The sequence below is a fragment of the Tinamus guttatus genome, unplaced genomic scaffold (genome assembly GCF_059628265.1).
Source record: "Tinamus guttatus ecotype Peru unplaced genomic scaffold, ASM5962826v1 Tinamus_guttatus_pri_ptg000520l, whole genome shotgun sequence".
NCBI classification, from domain to species: Eukaryota; Metazoa; Chordata; class Aves; order Tinamiformes; family Tinamidae; genus Tinamus; species Tinamus guttatus.
The window spans coordinates 268,536-282,868 of NW_028289054.1; the positions used below are offsets into that span (position 1 = coordinate 268,536).

At 46.3% G+C, this 14,333-nt stretch overlaps 1 protein-coding gene across 3 annotated transcripts in view; it reads left to right on the forward strand.

Moving 5' to 3' along the window:
* The window catches only part of LOC104565831 (low-density lipoprotein receptor class A domain-containing protein 4), a 322,211-nt gene that overhangs the window by 240,585 nt on the left and 67,293 nt on the right, over window positions 1–14,333 (forward strand). The gene's annotated exons all lie outside the window — the stretch shown is intronic.

Genomic DNA, 14,333 nt, shown 5'->3' on the forward strand with positions numbered 1-14,333 from the left:
TTGGCTTCTCCCTGCCTGTCTGTCCCCTCCTGCTGCTTAGGGAAAACAGCGCCTCCTCCCTTAATCCTCTTTGACTGGACTTCAATTTTAGCTGAGTGGTACCTATATGCGAGGGAGGGAGAGGTACTGAGCGCAAGACGGCACCAAGGGTTTTACACTTGTCTCCTGGCTCGCTGCATAGTGAGGATAAGTCGCGACTGTTTTCCCAAATCCCTATTAGTTTTTCTTCAAAATGAAGCGATTAACTTCTGCTGTAAACTTCCCTTGTCTAGGGCATCCGAGCGTTGTGCTGAGCTTGACAGCATTCAAGATCTCCTGCCCACATAGACTATTAGGTTCTGCTTATCCTTCGTTTCCACTGCCTGGTGAAATATTAGATAACGGGGAAAGAGCTTATCTTACATGCGTCTGAACTGACAAATATGGCAGCCTTTCAGTAAAAAGGCTAATGCAGACGAGGCCCCTTTCCTGGCTAGAATAAGAATGAGCCTCGCACTTGTCTTGTGCCATTGACGATGGTCAGATGCGTACAATGCGATTTCCATAGCAGCCAGACAGCCGGAGTACCTAATATCTACCTGTCTAGTCAATACATCAGCTTTGCCGGAGCAGAGAGCTGAAGTTTGTCATTGAGACTTGTTTCTAATGCATCAGGAATGGATCTTTTACCGGCACTCCAGAGTAAACATTGTAAGCTGTGTGAATTTATTTACTGTCAGTGACAAATAACTGTGTCAGTCGCTTTTGTTTTGCTCCCTGAATAAGATATTCTGTGCAAATGCCCTTATGGATTTAATTTTCGTATTTTTAAGCAGCAAAGGCTGGCAGACAGGGGGAGCAAAAGGGGGATTTCTTACTGTTTGAACAATACTTGTAGGTTAATATTAATATTCATCTCCCTCAGTGCTTCTGTACATGAAAAATTAGTGTAATAATTTTCTGAGGGACCCATTTCAGGAATTAACAATTTGGAGGGAGGAGCTGGGAAGTATTGACCTGATATCAGTATTGCACGGAGTCTGCTTTAAAACGGCGTCTAAAAAACAATCTTTATTGTGGCAGGTCCAGGGGAGGGAAGAGGGAAGGTGACGGTTGCTTTGCCCGCACAGCGGTGAATGGATCTCTTAGTCATTTCACGAGTTTCTTTGCTTTTCTCAGGTGTAGACCTTTGCTCTAACGTTTCCGTTTTCAGAAAGAGAATACTCACCACTGCAGGGTGGCACAGTTCTACATTACTTTCACACAGATACTCTGGGAAATCATTTTCCCAGATGCAAATCGCAATCTGTGCGCGTATTATGAAGCTTGCTTTGCCGTCACATTTTCAACCAGCAGCAATAAAGCAGTGTCAGGGACCTCATGAGCGTGGGTAACCTCTTCAGAAACGGAAGGAGAGCAGCTAATGCTTGGGTGGCTGCAGGACCTCAAAATATACAGGGGCTCCAAATGGAGCACCAGGGAAGAGCTGCTGTTCGGGCAGGCCAGACACACCGGAGCAGCGTGCTGAGCTGCTGCGGGCCCCACCGGCTCCGTGGCTGTGTCCAGACTTTGCTCCTGGACACAAATTGTTCAAGGTGGGAGACTCAGAAGAGTGTGTTGACCAGCAGGCCACGCTTGTGCGTGTGACCGTGAGGGAGAGAACTCAGGTTTGGGATTTGGGCTGGAGGTTTACGGAGAAAAGAAAAAGCAGTAAGAAAAGTTTAGCCCATGTTTCAGCCAGTTGCAGAATATCAGTTGATCTGCAGGGCTTTTTTTTTTCTTTCGTATAAACAGGGTTAATTCTAGCTTTGAGTGAGGTGCTGTCAATTCAATTATTTAGTTTATAGCTATTGACTTGCTTTGTAGCAGTTTCCCTGCATATAAAATGAGCACTTCTGTATGTATTTCACAGGATTAGCATGCGTAAAAATTAAATAACATCTATAAAACATTCTGAATATGTAAAACAATAGGTATATGCTAACTATTATGTTATTTATTTAATGCTTTGATAGCTATGTTGCAAAACAAATGAGGAGGTGGGGAATTTCTCTTGGAAGAAAAATACTTCAGTGCCTGCCTCGATCTGCGTTAAGACATCTGCACTGTGAAGTGTAAGCAATGCTGAAAGATGTGCTGAGAAAACAAATGGGTTACGGTACTGTCATGCTAGAAATGGGAAAATGTGTAGGCAATAGAGAAACTACTTCAGTTACAGGCAGAATTGTAAAGTATTAACTGAAGAAAAATATCAGCAAAGTTAAAACACTAACATTTTGGAAACTGGGACCCAGCCAGTTTATGCAATGGAAAATCACACTGTGCTAAAAAAATCAACAACAACTGCTTTTTTTTTTTTTTTTTAACGGAAGAACAGACCCACAGAATTCTGAGATTTAACACTTGGAAACTCAACTCACCTCTAAAAGTGGAAGGAAAATGGCTTTCTGAAAATGTTTGGAGGTGTTCAGGTCATGGTTTCCTTTGAGGAAAATGCCTAAAATGCAAGAAAAATTGTAATCTGGGCTTTGAGAGCAAGAAATATGATAGATGGTGAAGGGCAAATGCCCAAGTCCTTTGGAATTCAAAATGTCTAAGCAAGCCGACTAAAACACGAAAAATTCAGGTTGAGTGCTGGTCTGGGTTGTACGACAGATTCATGTTCCCTATAGGCATGATCTTGCAATCACGTACATGAAAGCAATGTATGTGAAACACGTACATGAAGCAATTCCCTTCTTACTGTCTTCGGTGTGTACAACAGAAACTAGCTATATTGGCAACAAGGTAAAGGTGATGGACGTGTCTGAAGAAACAGCATGAGGGCTGTAGTGAACATGCCCTTCCTAATCAGTTTAGCCAAATGGTGCTCAGACAACGCCATGCGCCTTCCCAGTCACAAAATGCAGCACTGAAGGCAGTAGCAGCAGCAGCTCGGCCCCACTGCGCTTACGCAGTGCCGTATGGCAGCGTTTCTCAGGCTCGATGCACCCGCCATTGGTGACGCGCCGAGGTTTTTCCAGTGAGACCCCCCTGTGCGCTCACTGACATGGCACAGTCTCATTCCTGCGGATAGAGGTGATCCAGGGGATTACGTTTCTGTGCTGAATTTATCAGCTAGACCAAAAGAAAAGACAAAACAACAAAAAATAGCTATTGTTACATGGTGTAAGCTTTGGACCTAAATGCTTGCAAGTTTACTCTATATTTGCTTGAGAATACAGAAATAGAAGAATTGACATCTGTGCAATAAATGTGCTTTAGGATGTAGTTTCTCCCTGGCATGTGGTGGGTATCAAGCAGTGGAAGCAGAGGTTCGTGTCATTCTCTTCTGACTGCTCTTCTGACCACGTTCAGAAGGCGCGTTCCTACTAATGTTAATTTTGTTTAAGAGAAATCGGTGACTGGGTCTGGCTTTAAACAGGCTATAGCGTGTAGGTGAAATCCTGATTGAGAATCAAGTTGCTCGTGGATGATTTGTGTCAGCGTCTTTGAGAACATGGTGTGCTGCAGGGAAAGGATTCCTTATGTCGTGTTGCTGACCTTGGAGCCAGGGTAACTGGGGCTAAGAAAGCTCCCCAAAATGACAGTTACATCACAAGGGGTTGAGAGGTATTTGATTGCAGAGCTCTGGAAACGTGTGGGCATCATAGGCCTTTCCAAGTGCACGTCCAAAGTGCGATCACACAGTCTCACAGCTCATTTGTCCATGACTTCTGAAGGGCGAAAAGCCTGGTCTGAGCTCATGTTCAGATCAGTCTGCTGGGTGTCCTAAAATCCCCAGCAAATCCCCTTAGCCCGTTTGGTAAATCTGCGACTGGGATTTGCTCTTGTGACAGCACATCCCAAGCGTGGTAAAAATAGCCCGTCGCCCAGCGCAGTGAGCCCCGCTCGCGCTCCTCGCAGTCGAGCTCCGAGGTGGCCGAGCTGCCTCACAGAGGCGCCGAGCGCCGTCGTGACAGGGGAGGATCGCAGGGCCGCAGAGGGTTCGCCTGGCTCCGGCTTAAAGCTGGGGCTTAAATCTCGGCAGGCTGGAAGTATCCCGCCCTCCTGAAGGGCGGGAACGTGGCATCCCGCTGCCCTGTGCTGCTCGGGAAGGCCATGACTTCCTTGGGCCTGCTGTGAGACAGGCGGGAAGGTGCGTTGGGGCCGTAATGGCTGCCCCTCCTAGCCGGGGATTTTGCCGTTTGAGCCTGAGAACGCAGCCTTCCTCCTTGGAGCCTGCACGACAGGTTGGATTTGTTCAGTATTAATCCTTTACCTTAATCCTGGTGAAAAACATGTTATTTATTAAAAATTTCAACCCTGCCAAATTTGAAGCATTAGCAGTTTTATTATCCCAGCTGGGGGATGGTTACAAGTGAGAGTGAGCGAACATGCTTCTTACTCCTTTTTCACTGTGTTCACAGGGGTGTGCCCACATGCATATATATGCAAAATGGGAGAATGTTGCTTTTTTATTTTCTCTCTTTTCTTTAATCTTGAAAACACTTTACCTGCTCTCATGCTTCATCGCTACACACAATTTCAGACACACACACAAAAAATCATCCTACCCAAATGGATTGTAAGGTCTCTCTTCTGTGGATTTGATGCTGCTGGTGAGTCACCAGTGTCAATGTACAGTTGTGCAGAGCAGGAATATGCAATGGAGTAGCTGAAAACGCAGCCTTCTGTCCAAAAATACCAGCCAACCAACTGTAAGACACATTAGCTGTCAGCTCCCAGTGTGTCTGATGAGATTTCAAGCAAATTTTGTTTTTGCTGTCACACACAGAAAAATGCTCTTGCAGCTGTTTGAGGCCTGCCCTTTTCTCACTGGAATCACTTGGCATTTGGCCACTGGGCAGGTTTCGAAAATGCACCTTTGTGGTTCAGGAGCTTGCACATCATTTTCCAAAGTGGCCGACCGTCCCAAATTTTCTATGGTGCTAGGACCGGAGAGTACTAAGGGAGGCCCTCATCTGTGCAGGTGCTGCGTAGGTGCAGCGTGGTGTGTGAGCCCAAGAGCAAGAAGCGCGGGAGCAGGCCTGGCGGGTGAGGAGACGCCTTGGGTCACTGGCAGGTCTGTGGCAGAGCTGAGGAGACAAGCCGCATCAGCTCTGCCACGTATCTGCCAAACCATGCGTCTGCCCAGGCCTCCTTTACGTCCTGCATTTGAGACTCTTTTGTGGGCTTTTTGTATGCAAGGTGTTTTTCCTTTTCTCTCTCAGTCCCTGTGTTAAACCTCCATTCCCTGAAGCCCATGAAGCCCTTCCAGTGTTAATAGTAGCCTATATGCTTTAGAGCAATGCTGGTAGCACAGGACAGAAGTGGGTGGAGAAGCGGCGTCAGGAGGAACCCAGTCAACCTCTCTGAGGCCCAGTCTCTCTCCTGGAGCAGGTTCAGAAACATCCCTCCCTCCCCATATTCTCGGGCCTTAGTAGCATCGCCGCGCTCAGAGCAACGTCGCGGTGGTTCTTCACACGCAAAGCCGCACTGCGTCTCGTGTGCCCATCTTCCTGCTTCAGCCCCGGAGCAGCCCTCTCGTTGGGATTGCCTTGGAGCACTGGGCACCTTCACGCCTGCTACAAGGGGTTGGTGATGGGCTGGGAAGCTGGCCAGCTGCCTGCCTATTGTAGCTGTAGTGTCTGGGGAAGGAAGCGCCTGGAAATTGTCGGTTCCATTGATTCTGCTGAAAACAGCAACGGCACACGTTGTGTGGGCTTCATTTTAGGTAAAATAGATGTGGTTTTCGGGTCCTTACCAAGTTGCTAGGATGCTCTCCATCAAGTGATTTTTTATTTTTTTATTTTTTTAGAAGCTATGCCAGTTTTGACATGCTGCTTTAATATTTTTCTGGCTGCAATATGGCAAGACATAGAAATCTTATGTTGTCATCACACAGAGCTGTGAAGCATTCTTCTTTTCCTTCTTCTTTTGCTTTCTCTCTCTTGCACTCTGTCATATGGAAACCAGATCAAGATTATGAAATTATTGCCCACAAACTGTGATCTTTTTTCTCTTTTGTGGTGGGAACTGACAAGTCAGTGATGGCTTAGTGCTGTTTGTACTAGCTGTTCATGTTGCACGCATTTGTATGTATCAGGAAGTGCCGAACTTGGCCTGCTTTTCAGTTGGCACACAGGCTGGTGAAACGTCAGGTTTTTAATCGTGATAAAGTTCAGGAAAGAAAAAATTACGGCAGATGTTTCCTTTTGTCAGAGCTGAACTGAATCATTAAAATGTGATATGATGTACTATGAAGGAGTCAGTGTAAACACCATCCTTGTGAACATGTCAAAAAGACTGAAGAATGTAGACCATTCATGGTAATGTTCAAAACCATGTGGTGCAAATGCTGTATTACCAGGCTATTTCGTTTAAAGGCAAAGTATGAATCTTATGAATTTTTATCGCCCTTATGCAAAATGAAAAGATAGCATAATCTGTTTTGGCAAAAATAGCCTAGTAGCTTCTGCAACACAGTTGTCATTTTCCTAGTTATTTGCCCAAAGGTGTAATTTATACAAGCAGAGGTGAGCTATCTGATTCCCACTGAGCAAGAAGCTCTGTCTCCTAGTTCCTGTTATACACCCAGTGTTCTTGGGAAATCTTAAACCTTTACCTGAAGAAGTGGTAGAAAAGTTGCTGTTTGCTGAGGAGTGCCTGGCGGGGCAGGTTAGAACATAGAGCCTGTGTAGAGCAGTGCTCTTTTGTGGATATATGCACTCACTCTGGTAATTTCCCAGCTATTTAATGAGAGGTAGCCTGTGCATCCCTGTTCCTTACTCATCCCTTCCTCTTCCTATTGTGAAGACAGTGCAAGTTAGAAGGCAGGATTTACCCTTGTTTGTTGGAACCTGGTCAGCGGCTGCGAGAGAATGACAGGAAGGATGCTGAGACCAGCCCCCTTTTTGGATTTTCCCTCCCCTCTCTGGCCTCGTGTCTCCTGTGCTAGGATTATTGGCATCAGGCAGAAAAGGAGTGTGTTGTGAGAAGGTTCCCCATGCTTCCTTGTGAGCTGAACATGTTATATCTGCAGAAGAAGCCGTGAGTAGGTTCCAGTGCTTGCTCCCTGTGTTGTCAGTTTCCATGAGTTTCCTGTAAGTTGAGTGGCTTTCTTAAAGCTTCAGTCAAGAGAGCTCACAAGTATCTCCATTTTGACTTAAAGGTCAGAGAAAAGCTGGAAAGATGTGATCAAAGTGCATCCCACAGTGTTGTTTAATGCCACTTTTCTAACTTGAGGAGACCCAACTCATGTTTTTTAAATGCTAGGGGTTGGTCGTAACATGCTCTGTTGCATTATAAAACGGGGTATAAGCTGTAGTAAATCCAAATGTCCAAAATCTCCATCAACATCCTTTTCCCGGGTGCAGTGCAAGTGCATTTAGACTGTGTCTCTGTGACTCCACATAATAAGATTAGTGAAGGAGAAAACTTTTGGGGAGTGTGTGCATGGACACTCATCAATTGCGTAGAAACATGTATTTTCTTTTAAGCAAGGTGGCAAAGGCCAGGAGTAGTGAACTCATTTTTGTAAAATATTCATACAGGATTCAGTGGTATCAGTTGTTAGTGGCAAACTGTCTACAGTTATTGCACCGTGGACGTTTGTGGATATGCAGTTTGTTTTTTTTAATTTGCATAAATTTTTACACCTTTCTTGCGGCACAGGAACTTAATCCATCATGAAGCCTCATTAGAAGCTGCTCCGCTGTATCCTGAGGCAGATGTGAAATTTTGTGTGAGTCACTGATTTGTGATCAAGCTGAAGGAAACTAAGTCTTTCGTAGGAAAGAAGCAGTCCATTTGGGATTCATTTACACCGCTCCTTTTATATAAATCATTAATGCTATAAACTATCCATTATTGTTAGGAGAAGAAATTTAACAATGCAAATAAAACAAATTACTGTGGCAGAGCAATTTTATGTTTGATTGTAATGTTTAATGGCATGTTCTTGTAAAGAGATTTTCCCATCATTCAGACCTATCACGTCTGTGACTCATTTGGTTCCCATTGGTCCCCACATCCCCAATTTATTCCTAGAGTTGTTTTCTCCTCAGCAATTTCTATAAACGTGCTGCAGCATGAGGTTATCCAAGGTTAATTTCCCTTATGAGTACTCATCCAGACAGCATGTATGTAAATAGTGCAAGACAAATGATAACAAAACCATAGAATAAAAATTTAGAATATTACTCAGAAATCAATTCCTTTGTTTTGCTTGCAGATTCGTTTATTGGTATCAGTCTACTTCCCCTTCTTCTTTTTTAAATTAAATGTTAAGAGTAATTTATAATGTCATTGTAGTTTATAAAACATTTTTTTCTGACTTCAAATGGTGGATTGTGTTTATTTCCATTCTTCCCCATACCCTTTTGGATACTAGTTTTTCCAGGTTCCTCTCTTCATCCTTGATTTTGAGTTATTCAGACACTAGACAGCACCATCAATCAGAGGTAGAGTTTCATAATCCCTAAACTAACTGGTTATATTCATATCGGCATCTTCTGCTTATGTTTTCCGTACTTTATTTTAATCGTGGTTCTATTTTCTCTCTCTATCTTGGTTCTGGGTCTTACACTTTTTATTTCTTTTTTATTTTTTTTTTTATTCCCCGATTTTTTTAAAATAGATGACTATAGTTTCTTGTGATTTGAGAATGTTTCTTCACAGTTTGGCTTTGTGAAGCCTTTCTGTGCACCTTAGCCAGAGAGTCCTAACATATCTTGATAGTCTGTTAATCTGCAGTCAGCTGCCCATTATTTTCTTTTCCTGGCTGCCAGGGAGGTTGCTGGCAATTGAGATTTATGGAGCGAATAATCCACCTGGCAGGAGGCTCCTTGTAACTCCAAAGACTATGCTTTAGTGGAAGAATGAACATTACTTTTTTGTGTGTAAAATACCATTAATAGCTTATTTAGCAACCTGTATTTCTAAAGCAGGGCATTCGGTTTCATGCTGACGGTGGATTCCTGCATATGCAGGGATTCTAGCCCCCATGCTAATTCCATCCCCCGTTTCACATTTGCTTATTTCTATGGTAGGACAGCACATGGTGTTCTCCCTTGGGATTTTAATGTGGTCCTTAGTACATGTAGTTCTTGTTTGAATAGACTGGAGGAAAAAAAGAAAGGCACCCAAAACTCACAAAAACAAACAAAAAAGTCAGACAAAAACAACATGAGGACTGATTCATTCCTCCACTGCCTGGAAATTGCCTAGAAACCAGAGGAGCTTAGGGTAGTGATGCCTCAACCACTGAGACTTCACAAAGCCCAGCACAAGGTACTCTCCTCTTTTGTTGTTGTGTTTATTGTTGGAAAAAATGAATCTTTTTTTTTTAATGGCTGTAGTCCTTTCTTATCTTAGCATTTTCTCTTACTTAAATGGCTACTTTTCACAACCAGTGATTAGATTAGAACATCAAATAAGCCAAAAGCTATGAAATATGATCAAAATAAAGGATGAAGGGGGGGTTGTACTATTTTCAGTGCAGGTAATTTTGTTCCTGAGTTTTTAATAGAATTAAATGAAGGATTGAATTAGCCAGTGATTGAATTAAGTGGAAGCTGCCGTGTACCAGTGTTTAATGTAACAGATACCTGCACAGAACCTTGATTCTCAGCCACCCAGTCAGAGTAGCCTGGGCTTGACTGTGACCCTCGGATTTGCAGCTGCCTTTCCGTGCCCGCTGTTCCTCTCTCCTTATGCTCCGGCCCTGGGAATGCTCTCCCTGTTTTTCAGCGGGGACACAGGGGCACCGACATTAGCGGCAGCATCACCTCTGGGGCAAACAGGGCCGGGTGCTGTTAGCACCGCGGTGTGTGACCCTACGAGGGGAGACGTCAGTGGACGAGCCAGGCCAGCCTGTGCGCGGGGACTAGCAGAGCCGCCGCGGGGATAACTCACAAGGAGATTTTCTCACTCGCCAGTGCAAACAGAGCGAGGGCCGGTCAGGTCTGAAACGCTGATTACTTTTAAAATGGCACGTTGTAACTCTGTGTCCCAGGATGAACTCTTCTTCCAGCGCAGGAAAGCAAACCACCACCTGCGTGGCCGCTGCGCTGGCCGTGTGGGCTGTGCAGCGCTACAGATCAAGGACCACCGTTTTTCTAGGAAACGGGATTTGGAGGGAGCTCTGTAACTGAGGATTGCAAAGGGTGATTCAAAAAAAAAAAAGAAAGAAAATTGATTTCACAATCCTTCCTATTAATACAGAGTAGAGAACAGCTTTATCAGGAAGTTAACTGAGGCCTAAACACTGTCTTCTGCATTAAATCCCTCTTCAAAACTTCTGTCTTCGTCTCTAATCTCCACAATGTTCCAATCTGTTAGGCTGCTTGCACCTACTCATATTGAAACAAACACAACAAAATAATGTGTCTAGGTATCCGTGTGCTGGCAAATAAGCTCCCTGGATTCACTATAAACGAGGAAAGAGCTTTTCATTTCCCTGGTCACGGTACCATTTCTTGGTACCTTTTGCTGAGAAACATAACCTTTGATAGCCAAACTTAATAGAAAGGTGCAAAATCACCCCCAGGAAGGGGCAAAGGTGTCAGCTTGAGAGGTGGGGACATGAGGCCTTGGGGTGGGCAGATGATGGAGAGGGGATGGTCCTGGTCCCAGCCGCCCGCCTGTCCCCCACCACCTTGCCCCTGCCTCCTTGTTTTGGTGCCAGCCTCAGCATTCGCTCAGGCACAGAGCACGCGCTTTAATTTTAGACTGGTTTTCGTCTGGGCGGCATGTGGATTCCCCTGAGAGCTGGTCTGTGACTCGGGCAGGCCGCTTGCTGTGGTGGCCGCAGTGCTGCTGGCGGGGAAGGCAGCCGGCCTGAGGCGGCGTCGGGGCTGCCACCGCTGGGCCCAGCCTGCGAGGTGGAAACAGGGCTGGGACGGCTGCAAGACTTGGTGGTAGCTGTGATCGATAGTTGTGAAGGGGCCTGGAACATCTGCCCTGTGAGGGAAGGCTGAGAGAGCTGGGCCTGTTCAGTCTGAAGAGGAGAAGGCGGAGAGGGGAGAGGGGTAGATCCGTGTCTGTAAATACCTTAGGGGAGGGAATGAGGAGGATGGGGCTGGCCTCTTTTCAGTGATGGCCAGTGATAGGGCAAGATGAAGCGGTCACAAACTGAAGCACTAAAAGTTCCACGGGAACTTAAGAAAAAATTCTGGAAGGTGAGGGTAACAGCACTGGAACAGGCTGCCCAGAGAGGTTGTGGAGTCTCCTTCTCTGGAGATCTTCAAACCTGCCTGGACGCAGTCCTGTGCCATGTGCTCTGGGTGACCCTGTGTGTGCAGGGGGTTTGGGCTAGATGATCCCCAAAATTCCCTTCCAACCCTAAGGATTCCAGGATTCTATGATTCTATGAAGAGCCCTGGGCCTGCCGTGCCCAGCAGCTGGCCTTGCTGGTGGCACGCAGGGTTCATGGTGGTGGTCGCTGCCCTGGTTGGGGCCATGGGCAGATGAATCCTCCACGAAAGGCACCCCCTTAGCCCAAGCATCGTTCTCGAGCCTGGATGCAGGGGCCACGTAGCTGTGTGTGACAGTGCACCCAGCACTACTAACTATGTGTATGTGCTGATCTCAGTGGTTTTCTGGCCTTAAGGTGCTTAAAGCTGTTTTTCAGCACAAGGAGGAAGAAGCACCGCTGTGCTGAGGTTCAGTGCAGCAGCCAGATTCATGGTGATCCAGCCAGAGGGGTGAACTGCAAGAAGGAAAAAACATCCCCATATACTAATTTCAAGGGTCTTTTTTTCATGCTTTTTAACAATCTTTGTTAACAAAGCTTCATTAGGAGCTTCTTACCTTTAGGGTGGGTTGAAAGTCTGACCAAAGTCAGTAATGTCTTCAGAAAGCAAAGAAAGATAGGGATGGGAAGCAGTTTAAGTGGGAAGCTGCTAACATCCTTAAGTATTAGTGAAATTAAAAAGCAGTTTTTATTCTTGTCGGTTCCAGAATATTTTTCCCCAGTCAAGACTGATACAGATGGGGGACAGATCAGTAAATGCATCCTTTATTTTTAGGAGGAAGCAGGTTCCCTGTCCTCATTGCAAGAGCAGCTTTGATGCGGCAGTTGCTGAATGATTGGCACCAAAAGGGCTTGATTCATAATGAAAACTCGATGGTAAATGCTTAATAAATAGGTAATGATCCTAATCCTGTGCTGAGGGTGTTTTTGAGGATGGTCCGGGTGCCTTGTTTATGGATACGGTAGTCCGTAAGCATTCGTGACTCATAGGGCCTGTACAATAATACGTCATTAAACAAATGCTTGGCGGGTAGGGAAGTAGCGAGCTACGGCGGGAACGGTGTGTCATGTGTCAGCCTTTCTGTGCAAGGAATGCTGCTTGTGCCAAAGCAATAATTTTGTGCTGTGAGTTAACGCCTTTTAAGAGACAAAAAGTCATCTAAAGATTAAGGGATGTTGCTTTGACTGTAAGAGAACAAAGTGAAGAAGAGCACTGAAACCTCTGTGTTGATTTAATTTTGTTTTCCACTTCTAAACTGGGCTTCTCTGAAACTGTCTTCTCATTTCAAGCATGACGTCTGGGGATGACATCGGCGGGTCAGTTTTTGGCTCAGGAAAGCTTTGGCGTACCCTGCAGCCCTAAAGCCGTGGGAGTGGAGAACAACGGAAAGGTAGTCAGCCTGGATAGCCCCCTAGGTGCACAGTTTAGGTCAGACCCATGCAGCAGCAATGTCTTAAAAAAAAAAGTCTGCAGCGTTATTGCTTTCCCAGGCATTGTGCAGGGGTGATAGGATTGTCATTTTGAAGGTGTTCCATGTGTTACCTGTTCTGAGCTACTTCCCTCTGCTGGTAGCAGTGCTGTAGGCGGGAACACCCAGTTTTACTCAACATATAATTTAAACTCCTTCTACTCTTCTTGTAACCCTTCAGGAGGATATTTGTTTGTTGACCACAATCGCTATCCCCCAGCTTGACTGTATCACTTGAACCGAGACCCCAGGCTTGGCAGCATCCAGCTACACGTCAGTGTGATTTAATAAATCTAGATGAGGAGGAGAGACTGCAGTGACAGGGGAAGGGTCCCGATGCCACCAGCCTCCAGAGGGCTCCTGATGCCCCCAGGACAGTGAGTGGCTGGGGGATGGCTCACTGTGCTGAGCCTGTGTCCCCTACTGGCCTTTACTCCTGAGCTTGGAGTGGAGAGACCTTCGTGCCAAGCCTTGTCCCTTGGGGCACAAGGCATGGGGAGCAGTGTCTGTGCCTCCGTGGTCCATCACAGCGAGTTCCATGGGGGCCATACTGGACTGGGCAAAAATCTCTTCTCCTGCTCATGGAGACGCCCATTCAGTGGCGCCCGCTGCCCTGGGGATGCTGCCGTATTGCAGAGAGGCAGCTCGTAAGTGGAGGAGGGCTCAGCCACGCTGCTCAGGCAGGCACAGGGCAACGGTCCTGCAAGCCCGGGAGCCAAAGGCAACCTAGGAGGTAGGGTTAGCACAGGGCTGCCAGTCTGGCTGGAAAAATAGCCAGGCGGAAAACGCTGGCTCGCCGGTGCTGCTGGGGCAAGCCGAGGGGGTAAAGGGAAGGCGGATATGGGTCGAGCTGGGAGTTCTGCCAGAGAAATGCACACGCAACTGGAGCCCAAGTCTCAAAAAATTCCCTCTGGTATTTTTTCCTTCCCTTCCCCTTCTCTCTTTCTCTTTTTTTTTTTTCCCCCTTTTCTAAGTTTCTGTGTATAGATTGTTTGAGGTTACATGGGTTATTTCTCCTGGTGGTTACTGTTTTGCAATATTATACCAGCATGTGTAACCCTAATATTTTAAACCCTATGACTCTCCCTAAAATGTTTCATAATAAATTTGCAACTTCAGCTTCTGAAGGTTTTTCTGGTGCCTTTTAGTGGCTGTGTACCTGCAACATGGGAAACAAACGTAATGAGAAATTGGGGATAAAAATTCTTTACTGGGACCATTTTAAGTTCCTGGGGTAGGAATAAGCTCAGAATTACAGTCTGGGCTGTTAAATAATTTGGAGAAGCTTATTGCTGTGTTGGGGAGATGACTGACCTTTTTGGAACAACTGGCATTTACGAACTTTGCAAACGCGATGGAAAACTCCCAGTGTCTCTAACTTGGATACAAGGAGATCTCCCAGCCTAAAGCTCATGTGGGATACTCGATCCCGGCTGTGTGTTATCCTCCCGCCATCCCCCGCTTCCCCTGGAGCCCCTTGGTGCCTTTCATGGGAGCGTAGCTCGCGGCGATCCGAGGCGCGCATGGGAGCTTCCCGGCGCGCTCCCGGCGCTTCCCAGTGCCCGGGCGAGCAGGCGGGAGTGCGGGTGGCATGTGCGAGCAGCTCCCGCAGCCGCCGGAGCGACGGAGGGAGGCAGGAAGGGAGGGAG